Source organism: Hemibagrus wyckioides, linkage group LG14 (assembly GCF_019097595.1).
Source record: "Hemibagrus wyckioides isolate EC202008001 linkage group LG14, SWU_Hwy_1.0, whole genome shotgun sequence".
In the NCBI taxonomy this organism is placed as follows: Eukaryota; Metazoa; Chordata; class Actinopteri; order Siluriformes; family Bagridae; genus Hemibagrus; species Hemibagrus wyckioides.
The window spans coordinates 13,037,511-13,065,010 of record NC_080723.1 but is presented as its reverse complement, the minus strand read 5'-3'; the positions used below and the strand labels follow the sequence as shown (position 1 = coordinate 13,065,010).

The following is a 27,500-nucleotide window of genomic DNA, read 5'->3' as shown; positions in this document are numbered from 1 at the left end:
CTTTCTTTCTTTCTTGCTTTCTTGCTTTCTTTCTTTCTTGCTTTCTTTCTTGCTTTCTTTCTTTCTTGCTTTCTTGCTTTCTTTCTTGCTTTCTTGCTTTCTTTCTTTCTTGCTTTCTTGCTTTCTTTCTTGCTTTCTTGCTTTCTTGCTTTCTTGCTTTCTTTCTTGCTTTCTTGCTTTCTTTCTTTCTTGCTTTCTTTCTTTCTTGCTTTCTTGCTTTCTTTCTTGCTTTCTTTCTTTCTTGCTTTCTTGCTTTCTTTCTTGCTTTCTTGCTTTCTTTCTTGCTTTCTTGCTTTCTTTCTTTCTTGCTTTCTTTCTTTCTTGCTTTCTTGCTTTCTTTCTTGCTTTCTTTCTTTCTTGCTTTCTTTCTTTCTTGCTTTCTTGCTTTCTTGCTTTCTTGCTTTCTTTCTTGCTTTCTTGCTTTCTTTCTTGCTTTCTTGCTTTCTTGCTTTCTTGCTTTCTTTCTTGCTTTCTTGCTTTCTTTCTTGCTTTCTTTCTTGCTTTCTTGCTTTCTTTCTTGCTTTCTTTCTTTCTTGCTTTCTTGCTTTCTTTCTTGCTTTCTTGCTTTCTTTCTTTCTTGCTTTCTTGCTTTCTTTCTTGCTTTCTTGCTTTCTTGCTTTCTTGCTTTCTTGCTTTCTTGCTTTCTTTCTTGCTTTCTTTCTTTCTTGCTTTCTTGCTTTCTTTCTTGCTTTCTTGCTTTCTTTCTTTCTTGCTTTCTTTCTTTCTTGCTTTCTTGCTTTCTTTCTTTCTTGCTTTCTTTCTTGCTTTCTTTCTTTCTTGCTTTCTTGCTTTCTTGCTTTCTTTCTTGCTTTCTTGCTTTCTTTCTTGCTTTCTTTCTTGCTTTCTTGCTTTCTTGCTTTCTTTCTTGCTTTCTTTCTTTCTTGCTTTCTTGCTTTCTTTCTTGCTTTCTTGCTTTCTTTCTTGCTTTCTTTCTTGCTTTCTTGCTTTCTTTCTTGCTTTCTTTCTTTCTTGCTTTCTTGCTTTCTTGCTTTCTTTCTTGCTTTCTTGCTTTCTTTCTTTCTTGCTTTCTTGCTTTCTTGCTTTCTTTCTTGCTTTCTTGCTTTCTTTCTTGCTTTCTTTCTTGCTTTCTTGCTTTCTTGCTTTCTTGCTTTCTTTCTTGCTTTCTTGCTTTCTTGCTTTCTTTCTTGCTTTCTTGCTTTCTTTCTTGCTTTCTTTCTTGCTTTCTTGCTTTCTTGCTTTCTTTCTTGCTTTCTTGCTTTCTTTCTTGCTTTCTTTCTTGCTTTCTTGCTTTCTTTCTTGCTTTCTTTCTTTCTTGCTTTCTTGCTTTCTTTCTTTCTTTCTTTCTTTCTTGCTTTCTTTCTTTCTTGCTTTCTTTCTTTCTTGCTTTCTTGCTTTCTTTCTTGCTTTCTTTCTTTCTTGCTTTCTTTCTTGCTTTCTTGCTTTCTTTCTTTCTTGCTTTCTTTCTTTCTTGCTTTCTTGCTTTCTTGCTTGCTTTCTTGCTTTCTTTCTTGCTTTCTTGCTTTCTTTCTTTCTTGCTTTCTTGCTTTCTTTCTTGCTTTCTTTCTTTCTTGCTTTCTTTCTTTCTTGCTTTCTTGCTTTCTTGCTTTCTTTCTTGCTTTCTTGCTTTCTTGCTTTCTTTCTTTCTTGCTTTCTTGCTTTCTTTCTTTCTTGCTTTCTTGCTTTCTTTCTTGCTTTCTTTCTTTCTTGCTTTCTTTCTTTCTTGCTTTCTTTCTTGCTTTCTTGCTTTCTTTCTTGCTTTCTTTCTTTCTTGCTTTCTTTCTTGCTTTCTTGCTTTCTTTCTTTCTTGCTTTCTTTCTTTCTTGCTTTCTTGCTTTCTTGCTTGCTTTCTTGCTTTCTTTCTTGCTTTCTTTCTTTCTTGCTTTCTTGCTTTCTTTCTTTCTTTCTTTCTTTCTTGCTTTCTTTCTTTCTTGCTTTCTTTCTTTCTTTCTTGCTTTCTTTCTTTCTTGCTTTCTTGCTTTCTTTCTTGCTTTCTTTCTTTCTTGCTTTCTTTCTTGCTTTCTTGCTTTCTTTCTTTCTTGCTTTCTTTCTTTCTTGCTTTCTTGCTTTCTTTCTTTCTTGCTTTCTTTCTTGCTTTCTTGCTTTCTTTCTTTCTTGCTTTCTTTCTTTCTTGCTTTCTTTCTTGCTTTCTTTCTTTCTTGCTTTCTTTCTTTCTTTCTTTCTTTCTTTCTTGCTTTCTTTCTTTCTTGCTTTCTTTCTTTCTTGCTTTCTTGCTTTCTTGCTTTCTTGCTTTCTTTCTTGCTTTCTTTCTTTCTTGCTTTCTTGCTTTCTTTCTTTCTTGCTTTCTTGCTTTCTTTCTTTCTTGCTTTCTTGCTTTCTTTCTTGCTTTCTTTCTTTCTTGCTTTCTTTCTTTCTTGCTTTCTTTCTTGCTTTCTTGCTTTCTTTCTTGCTTTCTTGCTTTCTTGCTTTCTTTCTTGCTTTCTTGCTTTCTTTCTTGCTTTCTTGCTTTCTTTCTTGCTTTCTTTCTTGCTTTCTTTCTTTCTTGCTTTCTTTCTTTCTTGCTTTCTTTCTTGCTTTCTTGCTTTCTTTCTTGCTTTCTTGCTTTCTTGCTTTCTTTCTTGCTTTCTTTCTTGCTTTCTTGCTTTCTTGCTTTCTTTCTCATTTCCCTCTGATACAGATCCAGTTATTGACCTGTACTATCACTGGAGTCTTTTTCCATAAAGGTTAAAAAGATTCTTCCTGATGTTCAGAAAACTCAGCCAGTATTTGCTTAATCTCTTTGAAATATTTGTTAAAACTCTGCCAGATGTCATCTACTAGCTTCTTCAGCTATGGGGTCATGACTAATATTTGCTTTGGCTTCTTGTTATTAACTCTATATTTAGTTCTATTTTTGTTTATTGTCTGGATCTTTTTTTTTTTTTTTTTATTCAAACACCACGAAGGATGGAAACTTTTGCACGGTGTGTCTTTCTCACAGCAAAGCTTTTTCCTTCTTAATGGAAGTCCCAATCCAGTAACTACATAGAACCAGACAGAGTTAGGCAAAAAAAAAAACAAAACCAAAAAATAAAAAAAGCCCTACTGAAGGCTGAGTAGAAGAATGACTGACAATGTGGGACAAACACTAACACAGCAGCCAAGGAAACACGACTGGAAAAAGGTGTTTAGAGACCCTGCTCTGAGTTAAGATGGCTTGAAAAGTCCAAAGCAGTACGGAACACATTAGACGTCTCCTGGAAGTAATTCACTGTTCTTTTTTAACAATAAGTCGAAATCTTTAGTCTCAGGCATTTACTGGCCCGAAGACTTTGAAAGTGGTGCTGCTTTGTATTGAGTTGAATAAAGCAAAGTTCAAATGCAAGCTGGAACAATAAAGGGTATGAAAGCATCATGTGATTTCATACCATGCACAAGCCTTCTTTAAAGGGAATGTTCCAAATACAGACACACACACACACACACATAGTCTCGTGGATTAGTGTGTGGGTCGTCTGGTACAGCATCATGTTGTTACTTGTAGCTGACTGGGAGGTTCACTTCTTACCAACGATCAAATACGGTGCTGTCCATCATGCAATCCCCTTTAGCGGTACCTTTTGGATGTGACATGCCTTCTCATTGTGATCTCTTTTTCTCTTCACAATGGACATTTTTCACTTCTTTAATAATAATCATTGCGTCCTTGGCTAAACTAAACCCCAGCCTCCAGTCCTCACAGCATGGTCTTTTATTTAAGCCCATTTATTCCCAAATGTTTATTGACCTTTGATTCCAGTGTTACTGACTGCATGAGTCCCTGGTGATGAGCTTAGCAGCCTTGTTGCTTTTTAGGTATTTTTTTTAACTCTCGGTTTACTAGACCAAATGGTTTCCTTTCCCACTCCTTTATCTAGCCTTGCTGACTCATAGATAATCAAATACTACCCGCTCGTAATTGTGGAAAGATTTACAAACACATGTTGAGACCCCAAAGTGCGCAGTTTTCTCAGACAATGATTCATCTAGGGTGAGAGAATGCCTAAATATCCCTATAGACACATGCAGTGAGTCAACAGGTCTGGGATGGGAAATATTCCTCATGATGTAGTGCATCCCCCATGGTGTTGTAATGAGTTGGTGTTTAGCAGCAATGTCCAAACTCTAGATGATCATAAATAGGGTGAAGTGCTACAGCAGTGGCTTAGGGAAATAACTGTCAGCGTCATTATTGAGGTGAAAGTCCCTGAGATGATGAGCACATGCTCTGGTTTGTTTTTGCAGCGCCAAGGTGTGGGCGTGAGGCTGAGAATCCATGTGGAGGATGTGAGGGAGAGGGGATTAGAGACAGAGAGCAGCCGTGTCATGTGTTTGTTTTGACTGTGATTGATTAAATGTTTCAGGATGTATCCTTTTGTTTTGTTGTTTTCAGCCCTTTTTCCCTTTCTTTTTATTCTCAAGCCTTTTTTTTTTTTTTTAGATATACACTCAGACTTGTAATTTCAATTTGGATGACATTTATGATCCAGTTTATTCCTCACGGTTGAATGAATTGAGAGTATATAATGATGCGATCGCTGTTAAAGGCGACGTTTTTTAAAACACAACCTTTCTTTCTTTCTTTCTTTCTTTCTTTCTTTCTTTCTTTTACATTTTCTTTTTACAGCAGAACCGCATGTGCTGTTAATTTCTTTAAAGGTCAGGGTTTGAATTTAGCTCTGTGGATTCTGGGGATAAAAGTAGCGCAGAGCTAATGTGCTGTCTATTTTAAACAGGAATATGTTATCTCTATAATTTGTGGAAAATAAATGTAAGTTTTTAAACTGGTTCATTTTGTTCGACTTCAAAATTAGTGCAAATAGCAAAATGGCATAAGGATGTAGGATATACTGGAACATAGGACTGGAACATAGAACAGATACAAATAATTAGAAGTCAGACCTGAGGCTGTCCGCATCATTGTGACTGATGGCTGTAGAGACCGGTCGACTCGCACCTAGTGAGAGCCAGAGCACGCTGTTTAGCTTTAGCCTGGCATTGTGTGGCCTTCATCACACAGCTGTTTTACAGCATGGGACTTTCTTTGCACTGCAACAGCCAGGCTTTTGTTTACTCTCAAACACTTCAGTTCACAGCCTTTCTGGTGACTGGGGTGAATTTAAGGGCAAGGGTCTAATGCAGGAGTTTAAGTACACATGTCCAAACAGATTAATGGCAAAAATACCCAGAACTGCTGCTTCTTTAAGTAGTGAAGTGATGATGCCAAGTTGTAAAATTTGTGTGTGTGTGTGTGTGTAAGCATGGTTGTTCGTAAAGAATTAAAAAAAACTCTTTTCTAGAAAGCAGCATTAACAAGTAATTATATAATACATATATATAACTGCATAGATGATGTATACCGCTGCAGTCACACTGTTCACAGCTCTGCCCGAGCCTTGACCGCGACTTTGTGATCAGTATTTATGGTAATGTGAGGAACTAATCCTGGAATGAGTAATCAGTAAATCACTATGGTGAAGAGAAGATTCCAAACAGCTGCTTTTGAAACCGCATGATCTGCATGTACTCCTTACAGAGAAGTCACACAGGGTTCTATGTCATGTTCACTTCTCTCCCACATTCGAGCCGCTGCTTTACACCGTGGGATAACAGCGGGCTTATTATACAATTAAAGCCCTCGCAAGATAGTGCTACAATGCCTTATTGCTCCTATTAGTGACTTTTAAGACGTTTAGCGCTTTAGGGTCATTAGGAGCTTTCACAATTGCTATTGCTCAACAGAATGGGATGCTGTTCCAAAATGTCTGTCTTTGGGCACCGAGGCACTAAAGTAGCTGCCAGTAAGTGATTTAACCTTGACAATTTGAACTTCAGGGCTAAGAAAATTGTGTTTTTCAGGATGTGTGATTGTCGTGTATGGGAGCAAAATAAAAGTGTAAACTGATTGTAGATTGTTGGTTAAACTCTGAGGACATGTCAGTATGTCCAGGCTTGCATTCCTCATTCTTGTAACCGCATACATTTTCTGTTCCTGGAGGATTCTGTAGTAAGTGGCAGTGTTAGATCAGCTGTTAAGGTCCTGATCATATACTGTACCAGGACTGACTACTGAAAGCCGTGTTAGGAAAGGCTTTTAACACTCAAATGCTTGAGGTTGTGTTTTATTAGATTCTTTGTTGTTTTGGAGAAAGGACCAGATATAAATGTCTGTTGGCTCTCAGTAGTAGGTGTGGATGAGCTAGTAAAAACATCCTATCATGTAACTTTATAATGTTTCATTTTCCTAATAAGTTGCCAGCAAAAATATTTATCATGATGATATTATGCAGTCATACAGTATCACCCAGCTCTAATCAGTAATGGGTCAAATCTCTGTTCCTATTACTCAGCTGTTTTCCTCCTGAGTCAGTGGTAATGACGCATCAGCTCACATACTGACATGACCGTCATCTCTGTCAACTGTAGCACTAAAAGGTTTTCTTCAGCAATGTTACCAAAACAGTAATAGTAACATCAAGAGGATGCCAGTGTTCTTTATAATGTGAGATTTATTTTTTCTGTGTAAATTGAGAAATATTGTTAATGGAATTTGGCACGCTGACATCCTTGGAGTGGGAGGCACGGGTCAAGCATGCATGGGAAGAGTGTGTAATAAGCTGCAACGCATGGTGTTCATAACCGCATGAGCGCTGACGAATAAAAGTCAGATCAATTTCAGAACTTCGTCTATGATGGACCCATTTACAAGAGACTGGAGACTGGAGATTCATCTGATGGTTCACAGCCCCTCTTACAATACTAAACCATTTTAAAAACCTGTACTTCCAGGTTTGTAGTTCATAAAGTGGGGATTTTCAATTCTGCAGGTCTAACTTTTCACATATCCAAACCAAATCCAAAGTCAAACTGTTTTTCATTTTATCTTTGCTACTAGTTGTTTACATGGCTTGCATAATCTCATCATTAGACCACGTCTGAGATTCACTAGCGAATGGAAATGACTCATAGGTCAAACAGAGTAAATTGGTCCCATGAGAAACAGTTAAATCCTAGATGTACAAATAAACAGTAAACTAAAAGTTTAAGTTAGTTAAAAACACCCAGAAAAGGGTTAATCTGCTAGTTTATAAACGGCACACTAAAACATGAAAAGCCGCAATTATATGACAGCAAGTGAAATTGCTATTGTTTATACGAAACGGTCTTTTCATTTCAGTGGTTGTTGCTTGGTAGTTCTTGTGCTTATGGCCACTTTGGTAACCACAGTAATTATCAGAACTATGCCTTCCATGTGTCACACACAGATTAACTAAATGAAGGTAAGTGATTTGGAATGAGCAGTGCAGTCTGAACCTCTAACCCTGTCCGTATTTTTGGTCTTACACCTCAAGTTGGAGTAAATATCATTTGTCGGATGTCCAACAGACATTTGGTGAATAGTTTTAGCCATAATCCACCAAGAGCTTTTCTTGTTTATTTGACTGATTTTGGCTCGGGGAGTGGAAACTGTTCATAGCATTACTCACTACGCTGAGAAGAACAGTGTCTGTGACTGTCGAGCTCAAGTGGAGCGTCCAGGTAGTTTCATCCCTACTGACTATAACTCACTGATTAATGTTTGTGTTTTGTATTTTTATTCTGTTCCATACAGGGTGACCCTTTGATACGGTGCCTGTAAATAGCATCCCTGATGTCCTGAACAGACATTGAATGGGCTGTTGAAACGAAGGACCGCATGTGAGTATAAAACCTATGATTGTGTGTGTGTGTGTCCCCTGCATGAGCAAATGGAAAGACAGGCTCTGGTCATCACTGTATCCACATAATGTATCTGTCGCTCTTTAACCGTCTGCTTTTAAAATTTGTAATAATTCAAGAGGAATCTGGGGCACAGATGTGAATACCCACTCACCTTTTCACATGCCTGAGCTTGTATATGTTTAATAACTGTCTGTTGAATTAGCACAGTGTTTGAGGGATTCTCTGTGTAAAGGGCACAGTGTGATGTAAAAGCCCAAACACAGCACACTACTAGCTATTATAGCACAGCGATCCGATTTGCTCGCCAGATACTTCCGAACAAGTTTACAAACTAATGACATTTTCACAAACACAAATTAAGCCTAGTTCTAGACTAAACACGTCCTGTGCTTGTGTTTAATATGAACACTCACTGTCCATATCAAGGGTATTCTGGCATGTGATGAGTGGAGGGTGACTCACTTGGTGTATGCTGTTAAAGCTGTTGTTTGGTGAACTCTGTGATTATATGGAGCGTGGATGAATCAGGGGTTACGGCCCCAGTGAGTTTGGACATCCTCCTGGTCAACACTGACCTTTCCCAGGATCTGCCGAGGAGCTGGCCTTGCTTCTCTGTCTGGATGCAGCATCTTCATTCATCAGAACGCTGGATTCCTATAAAGAGTGAGCTCATCGCCTCTGCAGCTGTTTACCACATCATAGACTTGTGCTCGTTTTTCACCAAGATTTAATGTTTGATGGCTTGATTTAGCAAATGTTTCACTAGTTCTACGCTTATTATTAATGGTCATTAATCCATATTTTTTTTGCTTTGATGCTCATAGCACGATAGCAGCAATCATAAGTGTTTAACATTACAGCTGCAGCAGCGTCTATTTGGTATTTAGAAAGATTGTAAAGAATGTGCACTAATTTGCTTGTACAGTGGGATACATTGCGTGTAGGTGATTTATAAAGACTCACTAGCACAAGTGAGAGTCTCGGTAATACAATGAATAAAGCATGTGTTTATAAAGGATTTTTATCTCTGTGTAACTGTTGTTGGAATCAAATACAAACATCTGAATGTCTAATATGAAATAAACTTGTCATCATTCTAAGAAATCAATTTTATAATAAATGTATAACCTTGTCATTAATAAAACCCAGTCATCAGTAACATATTCACATCAAGGCAAGTCCCAAAATGGACAAAACGTTATTCATTTGAACAACCAGTTGCTAGTGTTATCATGTTCTTGTATGTTTTTACACACAAACCTTTAATAAATCAGGGCCACCGAGTTCAATCGCACGAGTTCGAGTGTGTGTGAATTTCTCTTCTATGATAATAAATGATTACATTTGATTATGGGAATATTTTAGATATCAGATGTGTTCTTTTTTTTTTTTGGCTGTTTATTGGCTTTTAATACTCAATAGCTTTCTTTTCATTTATCTGTTTAGATCTTGTTATGATCTTCTCCTCTTCCAAAAGAAAAGAAATTACAAGAACAGTTTGTCTGTCTATTCTCTCTCTCTCTCTCTCTCTCTCTCTTTCTCTCTCTCTCTCTTTCTTTATCACTGTGAATCACACAGTGTATGTGAGGTATGCATCATGGAGCATATGTTGTGTTTGTGCAGGTTGGCAACACATGTGCAGTGCAGCTTTGAACCTTAGCAGGATTAAGTGTGTCGGTCTGCATTCTGCATAGATTACTCCATGGCAAACAGCAGTCTCTGATCTTTTTCTGACTTTCCAACGCATTTTCTGATTACTATTTTAGATGAGAAGATTTTTTTTTTTTTGTGATGTCTCAACTTTTTCCATGCTGGATTGCTAGGTTGTGTGTAATTAGTCTCCTAAGGTGATTGTCTCCCACCCATGCGTTGTTTTTTTTTTTTTCTAGAGGAATGATACAGCAGTGCGTCAGGGTTGGTCTAATAAATTCTTTGTGGAAGGTATCAGTAAGCACGAACTCGTCACATGCCTAGGTGGAAAGACTAGTAAACATCATAAAAATATTATAAGCCTATAATAAAAAACATTCTCTCTTGTGTCTGTCTGGGTTGTCTCCAGGTACTCTGAAGGTTCACTCCCTAAAACATGCCTGTAGGTGGATTGGCTGCTGTAAATTGCTCCTTATTCCACTTCCGATTACATGCCTTTGACTGGTAGGACTCTGGTTAGGACATTGTTGCTTACTGAAGCACAGAGAGAAATATAGGGTGTGTAGTGCATCATACGCTACCAGGAGCTTTTTTGCGCACAGCCAGCTGTTGACCTCTGGTAGTCCTACAGCAGTTGGTCTCATACTGTAACCCACTGTGTGTTTTGTGGGCTTTGTGGGTATCGCAGTAAGCGGATCTGTTTAATTTTCCTGTACTGAGCTATAGATAAACACAACAGAAATGCAATGCATTCTAATTGAATATACACTGATTTATAAGATTATTCAACGTGTGCATCAGCTTCACTTTAATTTCTTTGTTTTTCCTTTTAGTCTTACCTGTCCTGCAATATATGGTATGTGTGTGCTCAGTAGTAAGCAGAGTAAGCACATTGGGGAACTGCTCGGGGCCTGGAGAGGCTAGTAGATGGACTGGCTTCTCACGGGCTGCCTGACCCATAGTGTGATAATTTTAGTCTCCAACGTCTCACATGGTCTGGAGCAAGGATGGCATTTGGAAATAAACTTTGAATTTAGCTTAATTGCAGTTTACAGATTTAGGAGGGGCCGACTTTTCGGCTTTATTTTCTTGCATAAATAGAGTGTGAGTGCAGGCCAGAGACATGAGGTTTAGAAGCCACAAAAAAGTTTCAAAAACGTCAGAGGCTGAGAGGACACTTTGAGTTGCACAATTTTTTTTTTTTTCTCCTCTGCTGACTGCGGTCTTTGTCGTGTTTCGATACAGTATGAACTCCATCATATTCGTTGATTGTTTATTCAATAGCAGAAAATGATATTAAGTACACCCTAGCCTTAAGTGTGTGATTCGTAATCCTTTAAAAAATATCAGACAGATTACTCATGTGTTTTTTTAATAAGGATTCCCGGATACATTCCTTATTTTTGCTGTATATGTTACAAGAGGTCAAGGAATGTAATATTTTATGAATGCCTCAGGGAAAGTGTAGCTCATTAGCAGGGTGAGTACTATTATTGCTATCATCATACTCCAGTACTTCTTGATAATAAAATCAGTGATAGATACACATTTCTGGCAATAGTTCTCAGAAATGGTGCAGCTGTAAAGAGCCTCATTTATAAGAATTATCACAACTTCTGAGAAATACTTGATATTGTAAGCCTTTTTTAAGCAAGGGAACACTTCAAGGAAGCATGTAGGAAGACATGACCATGCTGAATGGCCAGTTTAATGATAAAGGACCTGGCTCAGTGCAACTGTGTATTAATAAGCCACACCCTGTTGGAGACCTTGTTTCTTCAATAACATATCATAGCTTGTTAGACAGTTAGATTTTGTCATAGTCTTTTCATTGCAAAACACACATCAAAGCAGTACTCTAACTTCAAACCTAAGAAAACAAGCTTTCTACTGGGCACTTCGTTTGATGACCGGGACAAGATACATGGGAGCTGGGATGTCTGAGGTCAGGGAGTGATTAGCGGATATTTAGACTGCAATCATTGTGATATTATGCTGAGAACATGGAGTATAGAGTCTTAAAGATAGGCGCAGTCAGTGTTTAGCTGCAGTAGTCGTGTGGTCTTGGATCATGTGTGTTTGTTTTGGTGGGATGTGATCTGTTGTGCTGATGTCTGTGGTATCAACAAATGCTTTTGATTGCGCCCCAGTCTTCTGCAAAATCCATCAACGTCAGCAACATTTCTTATGATTTCATTTCCAGCTATAATTGTGCTTTCACCTTGGTGTATGCCTACAGGGGCAACAAAAGGACACATGTTTAGATCAAATGACACATTTAACCTTCCTGTAACCTAAGTCTTCTCTGTCATTATATAAACTTGTCTTTAGGGCTTTTTCCACCGCTAGAACTTTTGGCACCGAATAAACTGGAACTGTGCTTTTTCCATTGACTATTGTTACAGTATTAAAGGTTTTATTTATATGGTTTTTGGTACCTGGTCAAGAACATCAGCACGGTTTGTTGTTGATTGGTCAGAAGAACCACATCACTAAGCTCCATGTACTGTACATTAATACAGAGCTATCGTAATTAAAGGAATATTTCAGAGGACTTACTCACTGCGAAAAATGTGTGAATTGTAATGAAGATATCTTGAAGTCATTTTATAACAAATACAAGAATTAAGCCTAGATATATTTACTAATTTCAAGCTTAAAAGTGAGCAAAATGATCTGGCAAAGGAGTAAGATCATTTCAAGCACTATTTTCATTTTAAAACAGTCTACTAAACAGAGATTTGCTTGTGTTCAAGATATATTTACAGAACTTGCTAGGTGTTTGCACTGTTGTTTAAACTGGTGAAAATAGAACAAGGACAAAATGCATACATGGTTTCAGTTTCAGCTAATAATCGGTTAACCTGCAGAGATCATTGTTAATCTGATCATCTTTTCAATAATCATAAATTATTTAAGTGCATTGTGTCCGGTGATGATTTGTTTACATGCCAAGATGACGGTGTGATGGACAACTGACATACACATAGGAATATGGACCCAGGGACACAAAGCATGGCTGCTATCCTACAGCTTCTTTTACTGCGAGAGAGAGAGAGAGAGTTCTTTAATTAACATCTTTTTAATATAAGCTACCAAATATTAAGCTTCCACAGTAATCACCCATACCCCAAAACCTGTCCAGACTCCCGTTGAACCACATCCTCACCTGCCACAGACGCCGTCATCACTGTCGCTCTGGTTGCTGTGTACAAATTTGGAAAAACTTCAACAAGATCCACTAGTCACATTAGTGGCTGTTTTCTCATTTATTACTAGCAATCAAAACACATTGTTTAAGCCTCCTTTCTGACCTGTTATGACAGCTACATAGATCTGTGTGTTTGAGTAGGATTGAGACCCTTTAAGTGAGCTGTGTAGGGATTCATAACTGTCACATCAGAATGAAATTCTATCTGGGTGGGATATTTGGGTTTTACCCTTTAACAATTGCTTGCTCCTCCCTCGTGATCTGCCCCTACAGGTGACTGACAGGTATGAGTGCCTGCAGGGTTGGAAGGCAGGACATGACCAAGGTGGAGCCTCAATCTTGTGTGAGAGTGCGTTCTTATTGCCTCCACATGATTTGTGACCCATTTAAAGAATATTAAACAGATTACCTCATGTTTCTGATGAAGATTCCGTGACATTGTTTTGCTCTGTGTATCGTACAAAAGGTCAAGGAATGTAGTGTAATGGAACAGAATATAAACTGGTCAGCACTATTTTTTGGATCTGTCCTGTAATGTATTGTATTGTTGTCTCTTGTCTTGCACTCTTTGCGTTAGGTTGCACTTTATGTGGATAAGCTAACTTACTTTTTTTAGTCCTTACCTCCGGTGTCTTACGTAGCACCATGGACCTGGAGGAAGGTCATTTCATTTCACTATATACTGTGTCAGCTATATATGGTTGAAATGACAATGCAAGCTTGTATTATTATATTATAATGCGTGTTTTATTACAGCTATAATTATTGATTTAAGATACAAATTCCTGGCAGCAGTTCTAATATATGGTTCAGCTGTAATGAGGCTAATTTAAATATCACAACCTCTGTAAAATACTAAATATTATGAGGCCAGGAAATACTTCAAGGGAGTATGTAGATAGACGTGACCATGATGAAAAGCCGATTAGACCTGTTTAATAATAAAGAGCTCAGCTTTTAGAGGCATGTGTATGTTGGGACCTTGTTTCTTGAGTAATACATCAAGGCTAGTTAGGCAGTTGGGTCTTGTCACAGGTATGAGTTCCCGCAGGGTTGGAAGTGGAGGTGGTCGAGGTGGAGTCTCAGTCTTATGTGAGAGAGAGAGTGTTGTTATTGCCTCCACTGACAGACAGATAATGTCATTATAGTGCTGTAGTTCCACCCAGGCTATGCAGCCCCTTCAACATGAGAATGTTAAAGACATGCCTGGTATTTGGGACACATTTTTACCTGTAGTGTTAATTGACTATAGTTTACAGATACTGTGTTATGTAGTATTAGAGATAGAGAATATGTGAGGAAACATCAACTTTTCTTCATATTGTCAAAGAAATGGGTGTTGAAATAGTTCTCTGTATATTGTTACCCATACTCAGCATCAGTTACGGCTGGAGCTGTGACTAGGTAATGAGTTAACCTTAATATTTGGTACGTTAAGAAATCAGTAAAACCATATTTATTTAGTTTAAATGTAAAATATTAACTCGTAGCTAGAAATAAAGCATAACATGTTGACCACCATTGCCTGAAAACACCAAATATTCCTTCGTTCTATCTTTCAAAGCATTCTGTGTAGAACCCTGCAGCAGAGGATTTCCCTTTCATAAAAGCTTCCAAGTAATAACCATTCCAAAATTTACAACAATTAATCCTGCAAAGAACTCTTACTCTTAAGGAACCATTGCTAAAGAAATAAGTAAGCTATATAAAGCCACCAGAATTATTGACAGCCTTCATGATGATCAAATATTAATATATAAAAAGACATGTTTATTACTTTGAGATTAATCATACAGGGAGGTTAAATATCAGCACTCTAATAAAATACTATATTTTGTATATTTACAATAAATACACCGATCAGGCATAACATTATGACCCCAGACAGGTGACGTGAATAACACTGATGATCTCCTCATCATGGCACCTGTTAGTGGGTGGGATATATTAGGCAGCAAGTGAACATTTTGTCCTCAAGTTGATGTTAGAAGCAGGAAAAATGGGCAAGAGTAAGGATTTGAGCGAGTTTGAGGAAGGGACAAATTGTGATGGCTAGACGACTGGATCAGAGCATCTCCAAAACTGCAGCTCTTGTGGGGTGTTCCCGGTCTGCAGTGGTCAGTATCTATCAAAAGTGGTCCAAGGAAGGAACAGTGGTGAACTGGTGACAGGGTCATGGGCGGCCAAGGCTCATTGATTCATGCAGAACAGTTTTAAAACTCTTTATTCTTAAGCTTGCGCATGTGGCCTTTTTTTATTTAAACTATTTCTGTCTCATTTGTTTTTAATGTCCTGGCAGGGGCAAGCAGGGTTTTGCCTAAAATATGTACCTTATATCACAAAACAGCCCCAAAGCATCACTGATCCTTTTGACACCAAACATGTTGATGGTGCGGGTGACCAACAATGCCAGTTGTAGTTCTAGTAAAATTTGGTAAAGTTCAGACACTGTATTTTATGAGATTCTCTCAAGAAGGGCTTATTTGCTTTTTCAGCTTGTTGTTATGTAAGTGTTGTTTAACTGTTTATTTTGAAGCAAATCAACTAAACTACAGTAGTGAAATAGTGGTCTCTTCCCCCCCCTCCTTCACCATCCTCCTCACTAATAGGTACAGACCTCTGGCATATTTAATCCTGTAAAGTAACCTTGCCTTGTGTGATATTTAGTCCTAAAGAAGAAAACAAGAATTGAATTCATTTATTTTTCTCTTGTTTTGTTATACGTAATCTGTGCCCATCTAGCTAAAAAGCCATTGTGTTTGGTTGTTACAATATGCCGAGGAATGTCATGGCTCACAGTATAAGTGCTGGTAAATAAAAACGTCTAAACATGCACATTTATTAGTGTGTTAACTCAGAGTCTAAGTTTTTATATTCAATAACGATGCTGTTAATGGAATAAAATGAGTACATGGGAACTTGAACAAGGAGCAAATATTTAAAAAGCCACTGACTCGGTGGAAAAAAGTTAAATACAAAGCTTTTAAGTGGACATTGTTTGCGAGAGCACAAATCTTTGCAAAATAACATCTTTTGATAAAGTTGTGTCTTGCTTTTTGTGAAAAATTGCTGACGTTATTTAACACGTGACAAGTTTTCACGCAGCACAACTTTCAGAGTTCATGCTCCTATTGAAACATTGCAAGGAATGTCACACCGAAGCCTGTAGGTATCACCTTGTGCTAATGTCCTGACGGGACATGTTGAAACAAACTGTAGCCGCAGTACAAATACGATGCATAGGAAAGATAAAAAACTGGGCAGTTTTTAATGCAGATGTGGATGAAAAGAACGTGTTTTAATTTATGCAAATCTTTCCTGCACCACAAATCAAGACTGCTAATTTGAGTGGACGTTCCTTTTCCTTTTCGTAAAAAAAAAAAAAAAAAAAAAAAACACGACTTCCATCTGCACTTGTTTTATCGGTTGTTTTGTCCCTTGTGTGCATCTCTCTTCGCCGAATTTGATTCGAATCAGATTTATATACAACCACACTGAAACAATTTCCTTTGAAATGGTACAAAAGTTCTGGTCTTGCTGTTGTTTGCAACTCAAACTCATGAGGTCATGTGGATTTTGGTTTATATGGACTTGCTCCTTGGGCTAGCGCAGTCTAATTTGTATGGTTCCGACCTCTGATTTGTGCAAATTTTTTTTTGATTACCCAAAAATCCCAAATTTTACTTATTAGTCTTAGCGATTGAGGTTTCAGCAGAACGTCTTTCTTCTTTCAGGACTTCTGGAGTTAGTCTCTTCTCTGGATGGACATTACATGTTGGCTCTTTCTGCTCTGTTGAAGAAGAACTTCTTGCAGTTCATTTCTCAACATATTGGCAGATGGTGGATATAGCCACATGGTATTCACTCTAGACATTTATTCCCACTGATATGTACCTTGGTTTACCCGACACACCATGTCTATGTCAGATGGCAGGCTTCAGTTGCCCAGTAGCATTCAGATCACTGTCAATTGTGTTTATATTTACTCAGAAAAAAAAAACCAGCCAAAATAAGACCAAATTGCAGATCATGAGCTTCCAAAAGAAGCCCAAGCTTCCTGTTTCTCTGCTGGCTTTTGCATTGGATATGATGGGTTATATAATATGTGAGTGTGCTGATGTCCAGGTTACAGGCAGACTGACCTCATTTGAAGCATATGGGCTTGTGTAGCCTCTGTCAAAAAGCTTAAACTCCATCATCCTCTGATCATTCAAACCCCACCCTACTTCAAAAAGTGAAAACATCTAAGAAAATATGGGGAGTTCTTGTTGGATGGACTCCAAGGCTGATGAAACGCTCCTCAGCTAATCCTATATATATATATATATATATATATATATATATATATATATATATATATATATATATATATATATATATATATATATATATATATATATATATATATATATTCAGCATGTCATGCTGCTCTAATATACAGCATCACATTACGGTGACGTGAGAGACGCTCAGGTACCGCTTTAGGGATGTGTGAGGAATGCCAGCATTGCACACATGCCTACTTGCTCTCTACTGAGCACTCGAGCCCATGTTTAAATGGAAAACGCAGTGTGGAACTAGTCATAGCATGTTTTTAGAAATAGAAGAACATGTTTGTGCATAGGTGTCTTTATGAATCAAGCGTGTATTTCAGCTTTGCCGGAGAAAATCTGGTTCTAGTTCAGTTTGATTGATTAAGTTTAGAATGAGATTTGTCTATAATCATCTAAATAACACTTTGCTGTTCTCAGCCCGTGTGTGTGTTTGGTGAGTAGTTTGTGTGAGAAATGTGACGCTTATGTAAGAGGATGAAATCCAAGACTGAAAAGATCCAGTGCATAAAAGTGTTTTTGCAAAAGTGTGTGTGTGTGTGTGTGTGTGTACATATGTGTGTAGTGTTGTTTTTCAACTTATTGGAAAGAGCTTCGTCTGGCTCGGTTGTTTGGGATAATTGTATGCTGCCATGGTTTGAGGTCCCTTCTCTGTCTCTCTGTGGCCAGAGCAACACGATCCACATTTAGGACCAGTGTCCTAAATTATGGACTAGTGGACTGACTGGACCACCAGTTTTCTATAAAGCTCACAGAACAGGTGACTGTCAAGCACCTGGAATCAGCCCTGCTTATCTTTTTGTCATGGGATCCCTTTACCGCAGACTCCATCAGTGCAGCTTTATATTGTAAAATAATCGGATTATTCATCTATTAGACAAATTAAATGAGTATAAACCGTTCAGATTTTTATTTGTGGAAACAAATGTGACATTATTAATAGGTTTATTTGCTTCGGAATGATTTAGATTTGGCTATTACAGTGACCAATCAAACAATAAGATAAATATAATGGTGAGTTGTGTTTTCCAATACTGAACAAAAAAATGCAGATCCCTGCTTTGAGAACGATTCCATAGGGTGTAATGAAGCAATTGCATAAACAATTACAATTAAGCAAAACACTGTGAAGCGCCATGTACAGTACAGACATGTTAAAGGAAGTTAAATGAAACACAGCATGAGCAGGAAATTTTCAATGCTCCTTGGCATAGATTATACAAGTCTCTGGAACTATATAGGAGGAATGAACATCATTTTTCCGAAAGAAATCCCTTCAGATTTTATGATGATGGAGAGGGAGAGCGCTCTCAGTTCTGAAATCTCCCATAGATATTCACTTGGCTGGAGATCTGATGACTGTGGAGGCCGTAGCATAAGAGTGACATCATTTTTATATTCATTAAACATCCCATGAGCGCTCATGTACTGTGTATACGGAATTGTCTTCCTGGAAGATGTCACTCCCATCAGGATAGAAATGTTTCATCAAAGGTGCTGAGTTAGAACAACTTTATAGTGATGTGTAGTGACTCCCCTCTATGTGGACCGTACAAACAAAATGCTTCTATAACAAGAGAGGCACCTGGAGCAAATTTAGTGAATAATATGTCTTTGACAAAGCAGACAAAGCAAAGATGAGACTTGTCGTGTATTGTGGAACAATGTGGAACAGTGGACATGCAGAAATATGTATCTGATGAGGAGGACTGTTTGTGGAACTACTTAAAGAGTCATCACTGTAAAAGACATATTGTATTATTATTATTAGAATTGGAAACAGACCTCATGAACAAATTACAGGGAAATGTAAGTGGTGACAGCACATTGTAAAAAAAAAAAAAAAAAATATTTTGTCTGCAAATATTACTCACTGTTGTGGTTTTGTTTCTGTAATTAATATGACATCAGCTGCCGAATGTTGATTGGAGCTGGTACGCTTTTGATGCCCTTTTGGCAATGATTATAAGATGAAAAATCAGTCTTAGAGTCCCTCTTCTCAGTGCTATTGCATATTTTAGTAATTATACACTATGAAGCGAATATTATCTTTCCCAACTTTGGCTTTATACTACACTTAACTATATACACAATTTTTCTTGACCTACATTTTGTCCTAATGAACCCAAGCGATAAAAGGTAACATCGTCTTTGTCTCACTAAAGACCTTTTTTTATATTTTATGCAGGATTACGATTCATGGGTCAGTTCTGTTTGGTGCCAAAGCTGGTAACTCTTACAATTTCCTGTAAATATTTTTTCACCAACCCGGCTCTAGAAGTGGCTCCTCACTTCTTATTCTGATACCTCGCCGTGTCTCTTCTGAGCCATCCCAGGCCTGGAACTCTTTGGATGTCGCTTTGGATGGCAGTTTGTTTCCAATTAATGACTAAAAGAGCGAAGAGGACAACTCATATGGGACTGCTTTATCTCCTATCCAAATGTTTCTCTCTAAATGGAAGCAGATTGACCCTGTATCTTCAATCTATTATTCCTAATGCATGAATGATTCAAAAGCACATGGAAGCCAGCATGATGCTTGATTCTGGTCCACAACCCAGAGAAAGCAGAAAGACATAGACACTGGTATATAGACTTGCTATGTGGACTCACTGCCTGAGTTCTTCTTGAGCAGTACTCTCAGGACTCTCTAGACTTCCAAATAGTTTTCACAGTTTATTGGTTGTGATTGGTGTTTAAACAGCATGGCCATTCAGGGCATAATATATTTATTCCTGCGCTGTTCCCTTCCACTGGCCAGTTCTAACACTTTCAGCCTTTAATGAAATCAAATGTGAATAGTTGTGCTAAAGTGTTTTTTCAATTCATTTGTTAGTATATTATTAATATATGAATATATTATTTAAAATATTTTGAGTCCGAGACTCATTTCTTACCAGCATTTTGGAGTGTTTTCTCATGCCTGCATAACTTGGCTATAAACTGGCAGCCATGTTTGACAAGCAATAACATTAAAAGGAAAAAAAATCCTGGGCGTGCATCCCATAGCAGACAGGTATCAATGCAGTACAGTGTTCTTTGATTGCTTGTCTGGACTGGCATGCATGTTGCCAGGGGCAAAAGAGAAAAGGAGCAGGTGTGATTGGAAACAGTGACCCATGGGGGAACTCTCTAGGGAGTTCATTTTAACCTATCGCTGATTATATCTTCACCTGTCAGTCAAACCTGCTGCATATACGCATATATGGAGTATGCAAACGCTTCGCTAGTTGTCATAGATGTCACTGTTTTGTTTTTATTGCGAATACTCTTTTCATAATCCCTTTACATTGAGTGTATTACTAAATATGAAAAATATGTGTGTGTGTGTGTGTGTGAGTGAGGGTGTGAAGATGGGTGTGTAGGTGAGGGTCTTGTGTGACTCTAGATATCAGAGTTTACTTAATGTAGGGATTTGGTTGCAGTCATGTAAAGATATTTGGAACGTTCTCACAGAAAAAGGTTTGGGGGCAAAACTAAGACCCTGGGAACATCTTCACCTGTGGAGCAGTATAGAAAAACCCTACACCTACATTCACAATCATGGCTGTTTATAAGACCCGAATTCATCTTTAGTCCCAAACTGCATTACTCATAGTGACTGATGCTCCCTGTGCTGATTGAAGCCTCTTAATAAGGTTTGTTGAAACCTATTAAATTATGTCTATACAACTGCTGAACAACTTTTCCTGTGTTTTGTTTAGATGCAACATCTATTATTCTATCAGATACTATTACTCAAAAAGGAACCGTCTCCACTGAAGACATACGTTGCATATTTACTTTTAATTCTCAACACTGTCCTAAATTACTGTCTTCTATTTCTGGGAAAAGATTCATCATTTTTGTTCCAAAAGGACTCACTGGATGTTTCTTTGGGGGAAATATAACGATATAATGCATTTCTGTAATCAAAAACAATCACATGCTTATGCTACCACATATTTACTGTGTTACAGTTATTGCCAGTGACTAGGAGCTGCAGCATGCTGTGTACAGACACAAACTCACCCATGCAATGATTTTACCCTACTTGAAATGGCATAGCCGGAAAATAACCAGAATTTATGGAGTAATGTAAGAATGTGACTATTTTGATTGCTGAAATATGCCGTTTACAGTAAAACAAACCATTCCACGGAGTCTGCCAGTAATAACAGTGAAGACCATGATGTTTCCAGACAGCTAGTCAAATTACTGTAAAGATAATGCAAAATATGTGGATGTATATCGCTGTTAGTGTGAGTGTGAGTAAGTGGAAGCATGAGAGTGAGGTCGGAGGCATTCAATGACTCTTCGGGTCATTGCCTCTTTGGCCAAAATTAAAACTCTCGCACAGGCTGTATTTATATTTCCAGGTCACTTTTATATCCTTGTTTAGTTTGTTTATTGTCTTGTGATAATGTAACCGAACAGAAGAGAAAGACAGTAACAATCTCTTGGATACGGAGGATGATGTGCATTTGGACTTGGATTGCGTTGAGGGATTCCATCCACAATCTTGCGCTTGATCGGGTTTCACAGTTCTGGCTATAGAGTGGCACAGCATCTGCTGGTTTGTTTATGAGATCTAGGTCATGTTTGTTTTCCCTTAAACTGCTACTTCGTCCAAACAGAGCTAGCTGTGGTTTTTACTTCCATTGAGCATCATGAAGATTTTATATGCAAGTAACTGCTTCGTCTGTCATTACTTAAAACCGGTGGCCAAAAGGATATGGAGTATTTGTTGCACGGTGTCTGTTTATCTAAATCCAAGATGTTTTCTTCAGTTAATAGAGCTGACATTTCCCAAAGTAGGTGTTGTTGTTGGTCAGTTATTCAGTTCCATTGGCAGCGGTTGTAGTACAGAAGCACAGCCCACTGTACTCTACCAGGTCAATAACCTGGCTTTCTTTCCTGTGTGGAGTCTCCTAAATATTTTCACTTAAGCCAAGGTAATGCCTTCAAGGAAAAAGTCAGTGAGATTTTACTGGACACAAGTGCGAGCCAGTCACTGCGATGCATTCCACACATTTTGGAAGGAAACTGTCGAGATCATAAACTTGTTTAAAGGGAAAATCCTGTCATATGCAGTGATGCAGGCCAAAGCACTGGAAAAATCCTCTTCGGTAATCTTATTATCTTTTTTTTTGCTCCTTCTTTCAAATGGACACTTTTAAGGCATTTTCCATGAACAGCTCTCGTCCAGAATATACAGGGATTTGGAATGGTGCTGCAGCACAGGATTGTTTTATGGGCCATGGAGATACAGTATGAACAGAATGCTTCTCAAAAGGTGGACGCAAGTCCCTCAGGGCCTCACCTGTTGACTTGTTGACTGTGTATTGTATGTATTATAGCAAGCGATTGTGTGTGAAATGGATGTTTATATGAAATTTTGGAAAAACCAACAGCACCTGCTGAGAGCTCTGAAATGAAATTAACTATTTTTTGTGGTACTAATGTTCCTTAAAGTACGCTTTGCCAGAAAACGTTGTTTCCTTAGCTAGGCAGAAGCTGAGCGGTGAGAGATACATGCATATCTTAAACGGAGGGGAAATACGTTTCCCCGGCCACAGAAATGGGAAATTTGAAGCAAAAATATGGCACGCCTTTCAGATTTTCACCTTTGACATTTATTCCTGCATTATGGACAGGCATCTATTGATACTCTGGGTGTGTATTATACGTTGTGGTGTGTCCACTGTTTACTAAACTGAATCTAAGCAGTAATCTAAGCAAGAAGGGAGAGGAACCTCGGAGCTATAATTAAGTGCACTTGATTCAATTCAATTTCAATTCTATTCAGTTTCATTTTACTTGTATAGCACTTTTCACAATAAATATTGCAGCTTTACAGAAATATAAAAATTCAGAATAGAAATTACAAGGATTAAAAATACATTTATATTTATCCCTAGTAATCGAGCCTGGGGAAATGGTGGCAAGGAAAAATGATATGAGGAAGAACAATATGAGGAAGAAACCTCATCAGGGTGACACTGTAAAGTTTGATTATAAATGTTATCCTTTTTACAGTTGTATACTGTATAATGAAGTGGAATTGTGAAAGCAGGAGCTTTCTGAATCAGTGTAATGCCTGAGTTCATTATAAATTTAACTCTAATTAACTTAGGCTGCTGTCTCAGTCTGTGGGATTCTTACGGGAGGCGTTCCTTATAACATTGGCAGAATCGAAATGGGAATTCTGCACCGTTAGAGAAATAATCCCTGGTAAACAGCTATGGCAACTCAACTATTCAAGAAATGTTTCATTTGCTGTTGTTTGTGTTCTGGTGAAGTTTGTTTTTTAGAGCTTATTTGTATGCATACACACACGGACACACACAAACAAGACAAATTCCTCCCTGCACCCAGCACACCACTTGAGTTTGTCATGTTTTGAAGAGGGTATTAATACCGCAGACGGAATATAAAGTACCCCGAAATCATGAGAAATAAAGCCTGCTTGCTCAGAGCCTTCATTACCGTGCCAGGACCATGATATCGGATATCGATTTCAGTGCATATATACACACATTCAGACTGATACTATCAGTATCGCTACATCCCTAGTTAAAAGCAGTGAAAGTCTCAGCAGTCTATAAGCTAATCGTAAAAAAAAAAAAAAAAATGCCCAGGACAGATGGAAAAGGTTTAAACAGAGGTGGAAAAAAGTAAAAGAAGCTGAGCGACTGAAGGTAAAGGGATGGTAATTAGTATGCAGCTCATGAAGTGCTGAAATCCTAAGTAGAGTAGGAAAGAGGAAGAGAATTTTAGCAGCTCCTCTGGGAGTCATCACCTTTAATAAAGTCCAGACAGGTGTGTGTTCCTCATACAGGTGCACAGCTGAGAGAGGGAGAGGGGGAGGAGGAGAGACGGAGAGGTGGGGAGAGAGAGAGAGAGAAAGAGGACTGTAGGTAGGAGGCAATTAAGTGGAGAGAGAAAGTGTTGTGCAGGAGGTGGGGAGAAGATATTTACAGTCAGTCTCTTCACATGACTGTACTTTAGAAGGAAGGGTGTTTATATAGAGTTCATAAACACTGTAGTTTTTTTTTTTTTTCCGGAGTATATTTTTTTGTTGTTTTTTAAGCCTTTTTCTGGTCCCCCACCTCCTGCTTCTCTCCCTCCCCCTCCCTCTTTCGGCACTGGTGCGTAACAGGAGCCACACGATGAGTTGTGGATGAGAGGAGTCAGTTTGAAAGGGAGAAGGAAGGCAGCGCAACACATGCACACACACTCACGTCGGAACTTAGAGTGACCAAGAAGCGTGCAAGGTGAGAGTCTACACTTACTGCTTTGTGTGTGTGAATGGGCTTGCCAGAACATTAATACCTACATATTCAACTGATGACAACACTTTAAACCTTTTGGGATTTTTTTTTTTTTTTCCTGGTGGATTGTATGTGCAGGAATTTTAGTGTGTGTGTGTGCGATCTTGTGCGTTCATATTATTGCTGCACCGGTAAAGTATGTACATCTTTTGGTACTCTGTCATTAGCCGACAATGGCCACCATCATAAACATCGTGTGTGTTCTGCTGCACGTGTATAGTATCAGACACTACATGTCTGTCTGTTTATCAAGAAACATTAAAAAATCCAGCATTCCAGAAGACATTGGGGTTTTTTTTGCCTTCAGGGAAGGAAGTGAGGGTTAAAAGATTTATTTTGAAACATTGCCACGGTACTGCTGCTACTGGAAAGGCGTCATTGTAAGCAATGGAAAATTTGAGTGGTTATGATTTTATCCCCCTTTTCTACCTGGCATCTGCTTCCAACAGAGCAGTACATGTCAGAGCAGTACAGGTTTTGTTATACGAGTTGTATTTATTGGCATTGTCCTGTAGTTTTTTTTTTTTTTTGCGAGTTAGATTTACGTTGGGAACCTGAGAGATGATGGACAGAGTGAAGTTTGTAGGACAAGCAGATATCAAGTGCTTTGCTTTCGTCACCACTATCCATACGAAGGCAAGGCTCACCTGTGATACAGTGCCGCTTAGCTCTGTGTCCTTCTGCTGCTTTGACTTTGTCCAGTGTGGCACGTGGCCAAATCAGAGCCCGCTTCATTTCATAATCCCTGATTGATTTTGCTGTCAGATAATCAGAAAGCTAAACCTTTCAGGTAAGTCATGACTTTCGGTCACTCTAAGAGGACGAAGCAGATCCTGGAATTTCACATATTTGTCATTGGCTCCCTGCCCTTTCACCCATCTCACTCTCTCAAGCTCTCCCTCCTCCTTCTGTCTCCCCTGTGGCTCTTTCCACGGGAGCGTGCTCTGTCCTGTCGCTCTGTATGTATGTGTGTGTGTGTGTGTGTGTGTGTGTGTGTGCACACCAGGACACCAAGGGTGTCTGTTTGAATTCGGAAAATAAACTCTTGGCACTCTTACTCCTATGGTAAATCCTTTTATTTTTTCAAGGCAAACAAGGTGAAATGCTTTCCACTGCAGATCTGCTATGTACCTATGCTATGCTAGGAGAAGCATAGCTTCTTTCCTTCTAGCTTTTTTTTTTTTTTTTACCCACACTCTCATGCTATTTTTGTGTGAACTTTCTGTGTCCATAGCTTCATATAGACTCTGACTGCATGATGAAAAGAGAGAGGAGTGTGTGAAAACACAAGCAGCATGCCACATCTGGACTGGTTTTGCCTGTACAGGTCTGTGGGTACTGCTCTCTATTAGATATATTCGACAGATTCATTGTATACGGAGTCGTTTACTGAGCAGTGGCTATGGTATGCATGTGAGCCGGAGGACATGTATGTCTGCGGGGAGTTACTGATTGAAAAAGGTCATCTGAATGTTTTGATACTTATTCTAACTTGCCGTTTTTATGGCCTTTTGATTTGTGGGAGTATAAAATAAATCTGGTCTCAGGTGACGCACTCACTCACTCACTATATAATAAATCTCGATATAATGAATTGAACACCACAAATCAGAGGAGCATGAGCAATGAGCACCACTTTTACATTTTGCGTGTATGTCACAAATGGAGTGTTTTACTCATTTTTAGTGTTACTTTTTTGTTTGCGGCGCCTGTTTCTCAGTTTCATACCCCCCAATAAAACAATAAGTACGTTATCATGTGAATTATATTTATAGGTTTTGTAATAAAGATACCACAACAAAACTGGAGCTGTTAGAATGAGACAATGGTTTATATAAAAGGGAATTTTTAAAGCTAATTACTTATATATATATATATATATATATATATATATATATATATATATATATATATATATATATATATATATATATTGGTTTAGTGGTCTTCCAATACCCCTGCACTGCAGATTTTGTTGTTTTCACTGCTCTAACAGTGTGAGTCCACTGGCAAGCTTGTCGTGCAGTATTTCAGTGCAGAGCTGTATCACATGTGTGTAGTGCGTGACAGTTGCGGCTTTCTGAAATCAGCACACCTTCAACTTGGCAGGATGCTTTTAGCAGTATAATACAAAGCGTATTGATTTACTGTAGTGTTTGAAATGACTAAATATCGCTGCACAGAAATTAAAACCATTTTCATGCTTGTTGGATTATTTTGGCTGTGGCAGTTCAGCAAACTGGTTACTCAGCATATTGGCTGATGCACATTCCGATTAAATAAAACACTCACACATGTTCAGAGTTTATTCTTACAACAGACGCATTTAAGAATGTTACCTTCCCAACATGTTTGTTTATAGTTCGATATTGTTTATTCATTTCCTTAACCGTGGCCACTACAATACTGTAAGTGCATTCTCCGATATTCTCAGGCTCTTCCTGATCAGTACAACTGCACTGGTTTTTTACACGACGACTCTCCATTTAAATGATTTTAAAGCCAAATCCGTCATGTCTGCCCTGATAAACAAATCCAGATAGTTACAGGATATGTTTTTATAAAGAAGTCTGGATGTCAAAGGAGTAAACAAGACCGAAGCATCAAATCAAGTGAAGGCCATACTACAGTGCAGATATGTGAGTAAAGGGGGGGAAAAAATAATAAGCCAAATGGTTAGAGAGCTGGAAAGATGATCTGGAAATCTGGCCTAACTTCATATAGAATATAAACAGGATAATGAAGATGGATGGATGAAGAGAGAAAGAGTCTAGACATGCCTGCTGGACGGACAGGTAGACACTTTTACATCCGCATGTATATATGTTCAGACGTTTATGATTAATATTGAGTCTTTCCAAACAAACGTGATATGTTAAGCTTCTCATTCTTTTTTTTTATTCTTACACATGAAGTGGACATAATGTAGACTATAGAGATGGCTGGAAATCCTTTTATAAGAAAAGGAAACAAATTGTGAGCTGCAATAAGAAAAGAAAGAAAACGACTGGAATATCAGCTTTGGGTATGGATTGCAGGTGCTGTCATGAAGCAGTTTGTGCTTTGGCTGAATAAAAGCTGAAGCTGGCTGGGTATGGTGCTAGATATTGCGTGGGAATGCAGAGTGCCACAAGTTGTTTGCTCTTGTTTTCTTCCCCGATGGACACAGTTTTGAGACTCAGGGATGGACTCATCTAGCAAATTACAGATAATCAGTAACATGTGGAAGTCAAGCCCAGGGACTATGATAGAGCCGTGACCAAGTATCTGAAAACATGCACGCTCACACGCGCGCACACACACACACACACACACACACACACACCTCACCTCAAT

At 38.4% G+C, this 27,500-nt stretch overlaps 1 protein-coding gene across 8 annotated transcripts in view; it reads left to right on the top strand.

The window, feature by feature from the left end:
* LOC131364441 (zinc finger protein 469) overlaps window positions 1–27,500 on the top strand; it is a 205,590-nt gene that overhangs the window by 110,190 nt on the left and 67,900 nt on the right. For 5 of the 8 annotated variants that reach the window (XM_058407593.1, XM_058407590.1, XM_058407591.1 and 2 more), the window contains one exon: window positions 7,550–7,635. The gene's annotated coding sequence lies outside the window, so the exon portion shown is untranslated. Of the gene's footprint in view, window positions 1–7,549; window positions 8,948–23,986; window positions 24,108–27,500 lie in introns of those variants that run through there. The other 3 variants (XR_009206474.1, XM_058407594.1, XM_058407596.1) reach the window with 3 other exon arrangements.